This window comes from Stegostoma tigrinum, chromosome 1 (assembly GCF_030684315.1).
Source record: "Stegostoma tigrinum isolate sSteTig4 chromosome 1, sSteTig4.hap1, whole genome shotgun sequence".
Classification (NCBI taxonomy): Eukaryota; Metazoa; Chordata; class Chondrichthyes; order Orectolobiformes; family Stegostomatidae; genus Stegostoma; species Stegostoma tigrinum.
Window position 1 is genome coordinate 1024065 of NC_081354.1, and position 10408 is coordinate 1034472.

The following is a 10408-nucleotide window of genomic DNA, read 5'->3' on the forward strand; positions in this document are numbered from 1 at the left end:
ACAAGGCCGTCAGGCAGTGGTCAGCAATTAGTATCCTCGAGACCCTTCGGGAAAAAGAGAGTGGATCCCGTCATGTGGTTCCGCACGCAGACTGCCAAAGTCATTTGGCAGAATGCCTCATCGCCAGAACTTTCAAACAAGCACAAGGACATTGCTTGGCTGGCGGTGAGAGGGGCTCTGTCAGTGAGGTCCTTTACGCATGCCCGGAATCTCTGAGCCACCGCATGCTGCCCTTGAGGTGGCTGCGGGGGGGACGAGACTGTCGATCACCTCCTTCTGGAGTGTGCCTATGCGCAGGAGGTCTGGAGGGGGATGCAGTGGTACTTGTCGAGGTTCGTCCCGAGCAGCTCCGTGGCGCGGGACTCCGTGCTCTATGGGCTGTTTCCCGGGACGCACACTGAGACCAACATCAACTGCGCCTGGAGGATCATCAACGCGGTGAAAGACGCTCTTTGGTCTGCCCGCAACTTGCTGGTCTGCCAGCTGAAAGAACTGACCCTGACCGAGTGTTGCAGACTGGCGCACTCCAAGGTCCAGGACTATGTGCTGAGGGACGCGCTAAAGCTTGGGGCAGCCACCGCCAAGGCGCGGTGGGGAAAGACCACCGTATGAACCCCCTTGTCCAGAATAGAAAAAAGGGCCCTATTTGGTAACTGGGCCCAGCTGGCGCCTTCCCCAACTGGTCAGGGGGCCAACTGGGACTGTGCGGGGTGACGACTGCTGGGGTGTTTTCTTTGCTTTGTTTTTTTTTCTTCTTTGTTTTTTTTTTCCTTTAGTTGGTGTACGTACCCCGGGTAACCCGGAGCAGCTTGCATAACTGGGTAAGTGTATAAATGTTTTATTTTTTGTACATTCTATGAATAAAGTATATTTTTTCAAATAAAAAAAGTGACAAACGTCTGAAAATGAACCTTCCAGCTCAGCGAGCAAACTCACATCCAGAACCTCAAACCGAGTTACAAATCTTCTCAAAACTCTATAAACATCTATCCTTTCTCCATTTTTCTGTATTCTTCTCTGCCTTTAAATATTCACATATTATTTTGGAAGGCTATTGCTGAAGTATATTGAATTATTGAATCCCTCTTTAGGTATGAATTTCCAAATCACAAGTGAGTGGACAAGAAAGCAATTTCAAACAAAAACAGAAACTGAACGATCACTAAACGTGAAACATTAACTGTTCCTCTTCCCACAGATGCTGCCAGACCGGCTGAGTTTCTCCAGCAATTTCTGTTTTGGTCTCAGATTTTCAGCATCTGCAGTTCTTTGTTCCATTTTACAAAGAAGTTTTGTAAATCAACTCAAATCAGAGACCTTGAGCTTTTTTGCCTCGGGAAGCTGTTGATGTAATGCAATGAATCTCTCCAAGTTTCTCTAGGAAAGGCTGTCTCTTTACATTCAGGGCCTCCTCATCCTCTGCACCTTTTCCAAAGTCCTTCCCAAAGAATGGGATTCCTAGACCGTTCACAAAGGGGGACGTGGCCTTACTCAACCCTCGGCAGCTACTAACAAAGCCGGCTCTATATACATACACAGGTTTAACAGCCTCTTCAACTTATCAGAGTGTGTGGAACTGCACCTTCTGTAAAACTGAACAAAAGGGGAGGGAGTTCAGGAGCCGTTAGAGACACGTAGGCCGTGGGCGCTATGCCAATGCACCGTACGTCAGCACGTCAGCGGGCGGAACCATTCGGCAGGGGAGGAGGGGGAAGGAAATATGGGACGGAGACCGGAGCCGAGCCCGAGCTGAGGTAAGATGCCGAGGGGTGGGAGAGTCAGTCACCCCCGGGTGCGGGGGCCGAACACAAGGGGAGAGAGGGGACGGAGGGGAGACAGGAGGGAGCGGGGTCCGGGGACAGGGGGGAGACGCGGGGAGTCCGGGGGGAATGCCCCCGCCGCCTCGCAGTGACTGCTGGAGTGACACTGCACTGCCGTTTAATAACAAACACAGAAATAACTGGAGAAACTCAGCAGGTCCGGCGGCATCTCCTACAGAGAGAGAGAGTGTGTGTGTGTGTAAGAGGCATCAGTGTGTGTGTAAGAGGAATCTGTGTGTGTGTGTAAGAGGAATCAGTGTGTGTGTAAGAGGAATCTGTTTGTGTGTAAGAGGAATCTGTCTGTGTGTGTGTGTGTGTAAGAGGAATCTGTGTGTGTGTGTAAGAGGCATCAGTGTGAGTGTGTGTAAGTAAGAGGAATCAGTGTGTGTGTAAGTAAGAGGAATCAATGTGAGTGTGTGTGTAAGAGGAATCAGTGTGAGTGTGTGTGTAAGAGGAATCAGTGTGTGTGTAAGAGGAATCAGTGTGTGTGTAGGAGGAATCTGTGTGTGTGTGTGTGTAGGAGGAATCTGTGTGTGTGTGTGTGTAGGAGGAATCTGTGTGTGTAGGAGGAATCTGTGTGTGTGTGTGTATAAGAGGAATCAGTGTGTGTGTAAGAGGAATCAATGTGTGTGTGTGTGTGTGTGTATAAGAGGAATCAGTGTGTGTATAAGAGGAATCAGTGTGTGTGTGTGTAAGAGGAATCAGTGTGTGTGTAAGTAAGAGGAATCAGTGTGTGTGTAAGAGGAATCAGTGTGTGTGTAAGTAAGAGGAATCAGTGTGTAAGTAAGAGGAATCAGTGTGTGTGTAAGAGGAATCAGTGTGTGTGTAAGTAAGAGGAATCTGTGTGTGTGTGTGTGTGTAAGAGGAATCAGTGTGTGTGTAAGTAAGAGGAATCAGTGTGTGTGTAAGAGGAATCAGTGTGTGTGTAAGTAAGAGGAATCAGTGTGTGTAAGTAAGAGGAATCAGTGTGTGTGTAAGAGGAATCAGTGTGTGTGTAAGAGGAATCAGTGTGTGTGTGTAAGAGGAATCAGTGTGTGTGTAAGAGGAATCAGTGTGTGTGTAAGTAAGAGGAATCAGTGTGTGTGTAAGTAAGAGGAATCAGTGTGTGTGTGTGAGGAATCAGTGTGTGTAAGTAAGAGGAATCAGTGTGTGTGTGTGTGAGGAATCAGTGGGTGTGTGTAAGAGGAATCTGTGTGTGTGTGTGTGTGTGTGTGTGAGGAATCAGTGTGTGTAAGTAAGAGGAATCAGTGTGTGTGTGTGTGTGTAAGAGGAATCAGTGTGTGTGTGTAAGAGGAATCAGTGTGTGTGTGTGTGTGTAAGAGGAATCAGTGGGTGTGTGTGTGAGGAATCAGTGGGTGTGTGTAAGAGGAATCTGTGTGTGTGTGTAAGTACGAGGAATCAGTGTGTGTGTGTGTGTGTATAAGAGGAATCAGTGTGTGTGTAAGTAAGAGGAATCAGTGTGTGTGTAAGTAAGAGGAATCAGTGTGTGTGTGTGTGTAAGAGGAATCAGTGTGTGTGTAAGTAAGAGGAATCAGTGTGCGTGTGTGTGTGTGTGAGGAATCAGTGTGCGTGTGTGTGTGAGGAATCAGTGGGTGTGTGTAAGAGGAATCTGTGTGTGTGTGTAAGTAAGAGGAATCAGTGTGTGTGTGTGTGTATAAGAGGAATCAGTGTGTGTGTAAGTAAGAGGAATCAGTGTGTGTGTGTGTAAGAGGAATCAGTGTGTGTGTGTGTGTAAGAGGAATCAGCAGTGTGTGTGTAAGTAAGAGGAATCAGTGTGTGTGTGTGTGAGGAATCAGTGGGTGTGTGTGTGTGAGAGAGAGGAATCTGTGTGTGTGTGAGTGAGAGGAATCAGCGTGTGTGTGTGTGTGTGTGTGAGAGAGAGAGAGCAATGTGTGTGTGAGTGTGAGAGAGAGAGAGAGGAATCTGTGTGTGTGTGTGAGTGAGAGAGAGAGGAATTGGGGTGTGTGTGTGTGTGAGAGAGAGGAATTGGGGTGTGTGTGTGTGTGAGAGAGAGGAATTGGGGTGTGTGTGTGTGTGAGAGAGAGGAATTGGGGTGTGTGTGTGTGTGAGAGGAATCTGTGTGTGTGTGTGAGAGGAATCTGTGTGTGTGTGTGTGTGTGTGTGTGTGAGAGGAATCTGTGTGTGTGTGTGAGAGAGAGAGAGAGGAATCTGTGTGTGTCTGTGTGAGAGAGAGAGAGAGGAATCTGTGTGTGTGTGTGAGAGAGAGAGAGCGGAATCTGTGTGTGTGTCTGAGAGACAGGAATAAGTGTGTGTGTGTGTGTGTGAGAGAGAGGAATCAGTGTGTGTGTGTGTGAGAGAGAGGAATCAGTGTGCGTGTGTGAGAGAGAGAGGAATCAGTGTGCGTGTGTGAGAGAGAGAGGAATCAGTGTGTGTGTGTGTGTGTGCGTGAGAGAGAGAGAGGAATCTGTCTGTGTGTGAGAGAGAGGAATCAGTGTGTGTGTGTGAGAGAGAGGAATCAGTGTGCGTGTGTGAGAGAGAGAGGAATCAGTGTGTGTGTGTGAGAGAGAGGAATCAGTGTGTGTGTGTGTGAGAGAGAGGAATCAGTGTGCGTGTGTGAGAGAGAGAGGAATCAGTGTGCGTGTGTGAGAGAGAGAGGAATCAGTGTGTGTGTGTGTGTGTGCGTGAGAGAGAGAGAGGAATCTGTCTGTGTGTGAGAGAGAGGAATCAGTGTGTGTGTGTGAGAGAGAGGAATCAGTGTGCGTGTGTGAGAGAGAGAGAGGAATCAGTGTGTGTGTATAAGAGGAATCAGTGTGTGTGTAAGTAAGAGGAATCAGTGTGTGTGTAAGAGGAATCAGTGTGGGTGTAAGTAAGAGGAATCAGTGTGTGTGTGTGTAAGAGGAATCAGTGTGTGTGTAAGTAAGAGGAATCAGTGTGTGTGTGTGTAAGTAAGAGGAATCAGTGTGTGTGTAAGTAAGAGGAATCAGTGTGTGTGTGTGTGTAAGAGGAATCAGTGTGTGTGTGTGTGTAAGAGGAATCAGTGTGTGTGTGTGTGTAAGAGGAATCAGTGTGTGTGTGTGTGTGTGTGTGAGGAATCAGTGGGTGTGTGTAAGAGGAATCTGTGTGTGTGTGTGTAAGTAAGAGGAATCAGTGTGTGTGTGTGTAAGAGGAATCAGTGTGTAAGAGGAATCAGTGTGTGTGTAAGTAAGAGGAATCAGTGTGTGTGTGTGTGTGTAAGAGGAATCAGTGTGTGTGTGTGTGTGAGGAATCAGTGTGTGTGTGTGTGTGTGTGTGTGTGTGAGGAATCAGTGGGTGTGTGTAAGAGGAATCTGTGTGTGTGTGTGTAAGTAAGAGGAATCAGTGTGTGTGTGTATAAGAGGAATCAGTGTGTGTGTGTGTGTAAGAGGAATCAGTGTGTGTGTGTGTGTAAGAGGAATCAGTGTGTGTGTGTGTGTGTAAGAGGAATCAGTGTGTGTGTGTGTGAGGAATCAGTGGGTGTGTGTAAGAGGAATCTGTGTGTGTGTGTGTGTGTGAGAGAGAGGAATCTGTGTGTGTGTGTGTGTGTGTGTGTGTGAGAGGAATCAGCGTGTGTGTGTGTGTGTGAGAGAGAGAGAGAGAGAGCAATCAGTGTGTGTGTGTGTGTGTGTGTGTGTGAGAGAGAGAGCAATCAGTGTGTGAGAGAGAGAGAGCAATCAGTGTGTGTGTGAGAGAGAGCAATTAGTGTGTGTGTGTGAGTGAGAGAGAGAGAGAGAGAGGAATCTGTGTGTGTGTGTGTGAGTGAGAGAGAGAGGAATCAGTGTGCGTGTGTGTGTGTGTGTGAGAGAGAGGAATTGGGGTGTGTGTGTGTGTGAGAGAGAGAGGAATTTGTGTGTGTGTGTGTGTGAGAGAGAGGAATTGGGGTGTGTGTGTGTGTGAGAGAGAGAGGAATTTGTGTGTGTGTGTGTGTGTGAGAGAGGAATTGGGGTGTGTGTGTGTGAGAGAGAGAGGAATTTGTGTGTGTGTGTGTGAGAGAGAGAGCAATTTGTGTGTGTGTGTGTGAGAGAGAGAGGAATTGGGGTGTGTGTGTGTGAGAGAGAGAGGAATTGGGGTGTGTGTGTGTGAGAGAGAGAGGAATTGGGGTGTGTGTGTGTGTGAGAGAGAGGAATTGGGGTGTGTGTGTGTGTGTGAGAGAGAGGAATTGGGGTGTGTGTGTGTGTGAGAGAGAGGAATTGGGGTGTGTGTGTGTGTGAGAGAGAGGAATTGGGGTGTGTGTGTGTGTGAGAGAGTGGAATTGGGGTGTGTGTGTGTGTGTGAGAGAGAGGAATTGGGGTGTGTGTGTGTGTGAGAGAGAGGAATTGGGGTGTGTGTGTGTGTGAGAGAGAGGAATTGGGGTGTGTGTGTGTGTGTGAGAGAGAGGAATTGGGGTGTGTGTGTGTGTGAGAGAGAGGAATTGGGGTGTGTGTGTGTGTGAGAGAGAGGAATTGGGGTGTGTGTGTGTGTGAGAGAGAGGAATTGGGGTGTGTGTGTGTGTGAGAGAGAGGAATTGGGGTGTGTGTGTGTGTGAGAGAGAGGAATTGGGGTGTGTGTGTGTGTGTGAGAGAGAGGAATTGGGTGTGTGTGTGTGTGTGTGTGAGAGAGAGGAATTGGGGTGTGTGTGTGTGTGTGTGTGTGTGAGAGAGGAATTGGGGTGTGTGTGTGTGTGTGTGAGAGAGAGGAATTGGGGTGTGTGTGTGTGTGTGTGTGAGAGAGAGGAATTGGGGTGTGTGTGTGTGTGAGAGAGAGGAATTGGGGTGTGTGTGTGTGTGAGAGAGAGGAATTGGGGTGTGTGTGTGTGTGAGAGAGAGGAATTGGGGTGTGTGTGTGTGTGTGTGTGAGAGAGAGGAATTGGGGTGTGTGTGTGTGTGTGTGAGAGAGAGGAATTGGGGTGTGTGTGTGTGTGAGAGAGAGGAATTGGGGTGTGTGTGTGTGTGTGTGAGAGAGAGGAATTGGGGTGTGTGTGTGTGTGTGAGAGAGAGGAATTGGGGTGTGTGTGTGTGTGTGAGAGAGAGGAATTGGGGTGTGTGTGTGTGTGTGAGAGAGAGGAATTGGGGTGTGTGTGTGTGTGTGAGAGAGAGGAATTGGGGTGTGTGTGTGTGTGTGAGAGAGAGGAATTGGGGTGTGTGTGTGTGTGTGAGAGAGAGGAATTGGGGTGTGTGTGTGTGTGTGAGAGAGAGGAATTGGGGTGTGTGTGTGTGTGTGAGAGAGAGGAATTGGGGTGTGTGTGTGTGTGTGAGAGAGAGGAATTGGGGTGTGTGTGTGTGTGTGAGAGAGAGGAATTGGGGTGTGTGTGTGTGTGTGAGAGAGAGGAATTGGGGTGTGTGTGTGTGTGTGAGAGAGAGGAATTGGGGTGTGTGTGTGTGTGTGAGAGAGAGGAATTGGGGTGTGTGTGTGTGTGTGAGAGAGAGGGAATTGGGGTGTGTGTGTGTGTGTGAGGAGAGGAATTGGGGTGTGTGTGTGGGTGAGGGGATGGGGTGTGTGTGTGTGTGTGAGAGGGGAGGGATTGGGGTGTGTGTGTGTGTGTGGGGGTGGGGTTGGGGGTGTGTGTGTGTGTGTGAGGGGTGGATGGGGGTGTGTGTGTGTGTGGGGAGGGGGTTGGGGGTGTGTGTGTGTGGTGTGGGGGGGAATTGGGGTGTGTGTGTGTGTGTGAGGAGTGGAATTGGGGTGTGGTGTGTGTGTGTGGGGGGGATTGGGGGGGGGTGTGTGTGTGTGGTTGTGGGAGAGAGGAATTGGGGTGTGTGTGTGTGTGTGTGGAGAGAGGGAATTGGGGGGTGTGTGTGTGTGTGTGGAGAGAGGATTGGGGTGTGTGTGTGTGTGTGAGAGAGAGGAATTGGGGGTGTGTGTGTGTGTGTGGAGAGAGGAATTGGGGTGTGTGTGTGTGTGTGAGGGGGATTGGGGTGTGTGTGTGTGTGTGTGAGAGAGAGGAATTGGGGTGTGTGTGTGTGTGTGTGTGTGTGTGAGAGAGAGGAATTGGGGTGTGTGTGTGTGTGTGAGGAGAGGAATTGGGGTGTGTGTGTGTGTGTGGAGAGAGGGAATTGGGGTGTGTGTGTGTGTGTGAGAGAGAGGAATTGGGGGTGTGTGTGTGAGGAGAGGATTGGGGGTGTGTGTGTGTGTGTGTGAGAGAGAGGAATTGGGGTGTGTGTGTGTGTTGTGAGAGAGAGGAATTGGGGTGTGTGTGTGTGTGTGGGAGAGAGGAATTGGGGTGTGTGTGTGTGTGTGAGAGAGAGGAATTGGGGTGTGTGTGTGGGGGGTGGGGTGTGTGTGTGGGGAGAGGATTGGGGGTGTGTGTGTGTGTGTGGGGGGGGAGGATTGGGGTGTGTGTGTGTGTGTGGGGAGGGAGGATTGGGGGTGTGTGTGTGTGTGTGAGAGGAGGAATTGGGGTGTGTGTGTGGTTGGGGGGGGTGGGGGTGTGTGTGTGAGGAGAGGAATTGGGGTGTGTGTGTGTGTGTGTGAGAGAGAGGAATTGGGGTGTGTGTGTGTGTGTGGAGAGAGGAATTGGGGGTGTGTGTGTGTGTGTGAGAGAGGGATGGGGGTGTGTGTGTGAGAGAGAGGAATTGGGGTGTGTGTGTGAGAGAGAGGAATTGGGGTGTGTGTGTGTGTGTGAGAGAGAGAGGAATTGGGGTGTGTGTGTGTGTGTGAGGAGAGAGGGATTGGGGGTGTGTGTGTGTGTGTGAGAGAGAGGAATTGGGGTGTGTGTGTGTGTGTGAGAGAGAGGAATTGGGGTGTGTGTGTGTGTGTGAGGAGAGGGTTGGGGGTGTGTGTGTGTGTGTGTGAGGAGAGAGGATTGGGGTGTGTGTGTGTGTGTGTGTGAGAGAGAGGAATTGGGGTGTGTGTGTGTGTGAGAGAGAGGAATTGGGGTGTGTGTGTGTGTGTGAGAGAGAGGAATTGGGGTGTGTGTGTGTGAGGGAGAGAGGAATTGGGGTGTGTGTGTGTGTGTGAGAGAGGGAATTGGGGGTGTGTGTGTGTGTGAGAGAGAGGAATTGGGGTGTGTGTGTGTGTGTGAGAGGAGGATGGGTGTGTGTGTGTGTGGAGAGGGATTGGGGTGTGTGTGTGTGTGTGAGAGAGGAATTGGGGTGTGTGTGTGTGTGAGAGAGAGGAATTGGGGTGTGTGTGTGTGTGTGAGAGAGAGGATTGGGGGTGTGTGTGTGTGTGAGAGAGAGGAATTGGGGTGTGTGTGTGTGTGTGAGAGAGAGGAATTGGGGTGTGTGTGTGTGTGTGTGTGTGAGAGGGGGAATTGGGGTGTGTGTGTGGTGTGTGGAGAGAGGAATTGGGGTGTGTGTGTGTGTGTGTGAGAGAGGAGGATTGGGGTGTGTGTGTGTGTGAGGAGAGGAATTGGGGTGTGTGTGTGTGTGTGTGAGAGAGAGGAATTGGGGTGTGTGTGTGTGTGTGGAGAGAGAGGAATTGGGGTGTGTGTGTGTGTGTGAGAGAGAGAGGAATTGGGGTGTGTGTGTGTGTGTGAGTGAGAGAGGAATTGGGGTGTGTGTGTGTGTGTGGGAGAGAGAGGAATTGGGGTGTGTGTGTGTGTGTGAGAGAGAGGAATTGGGGGGTGTGTGTGTGTGTGTGTGAGAGAGAGAGGAATTGGGGTGTGTGTGTGTGTGTGTGTGTGAGAGAGAGGAATTGGGGTGTGTGTGTGTGTGTGTGAGAGAGAGGAATTGGGGTGTGTGTGTGTGTGTGAGAGAGAGGAATTGGGGTGTGTGTGTGTGAGAGAGAGGAATTGGGTGTGTGTGTGAGAGAGAGGAATTGGGGTGTGTGTGTGTGTGTGTGAGAGAGAGGAATTGGGGTGTGTGTGTGTGTGAGAGAGAGGAATTGGGGTGTGTGTGTGTGTGTGTGAGAGAGAGGAATTGGGTGTGTGTGTGTGTGAGAGAGAGGAATTGGGGTGTGTGTGTGTGTGTGTGAGAGGAGGAATTGGGGTGTGTGTGTGTGTGTGTGAGAGGAGAGGAATTGGGGTGTGTGTGTGTGTGTGAGAGAGAGAGGAATTGGGGTGTGTGTGTGTGTGTGAGAGAGAGAGGAATTGGGGTGTGTGTGTGTGTGTGAGAGAGAGGAATTGGGGTGTGTGTGTGTGTGTGTGAGAGAGAGGAATTGGGGTGTGTGTGTGTGTGTGTGAGAGAGAGGAATTGGGGTGTGTGTGTGTGTGTGTGTGAGAGAGAGGAATTGGGGTGTGTGTGTGTGTGTGAGAGAGAGGAATTGGGGTGTGTGTGTGTGTGTGAGAGAGAGGAATTGGGGTGGTGTGTGTGTGAGAGAGAGGAATTGGGGTGTGTGTGTGAGAGAGAGGAATTGGGGTGTGTGTGTGTGTGTGTGAGAGAGAGGAATTGGGGTGTGTGTGTGTGTGAGAGAGGAGGAATTGGGGTGTGTGTGTGTGTGTGAGAGAGAGGAATTGGGGTGTGTGTGTGTGTGTGAGAGAGAGGAATTGGGGTGTGTGTGTGAGAGAGAGGAATTGGGGTGTGTGTGTGAGAGAGAGGAATTGGGGTGTGTGTGTGAGAGAGAGGAATTGGGGTGTGTGTGTGTGTGTGAGAGAGAGGAATTGGGGTGTGTGTGTGAGAGAGAGGAATTGGGGTGTGTGTGTGAGAGAGAGGAATTGGGGTGTGTGTGTGTGTGTGAGAGAGAGAGGAATTGGG

General features: G+C 50.2%; 1 protein-coding gene across 1 annotated transcript in view; it reads left to right on the top strand.

Moving 5' to 3' along the window:
- The first annotated feature begins 1671 nt into the window (after nt 1-1671).
- gne (glucosamine (UDP-N-acetyl)-2-epimerase/N-acetylmannosamine kinase) overlaps nt 1672-10408 on the top strand; it is a 78145-nt gene continuing 69408 nt past the window's right edge. Inside the window, exon 1 of the mRNA XM_059645985.1 lies at nt 1672-1754. The gene's annotated coding sequence lies outside the window, so the exon portion shown is untranslated. The remainder of the gene's footprint in view (nt 1755-10408) is intronic.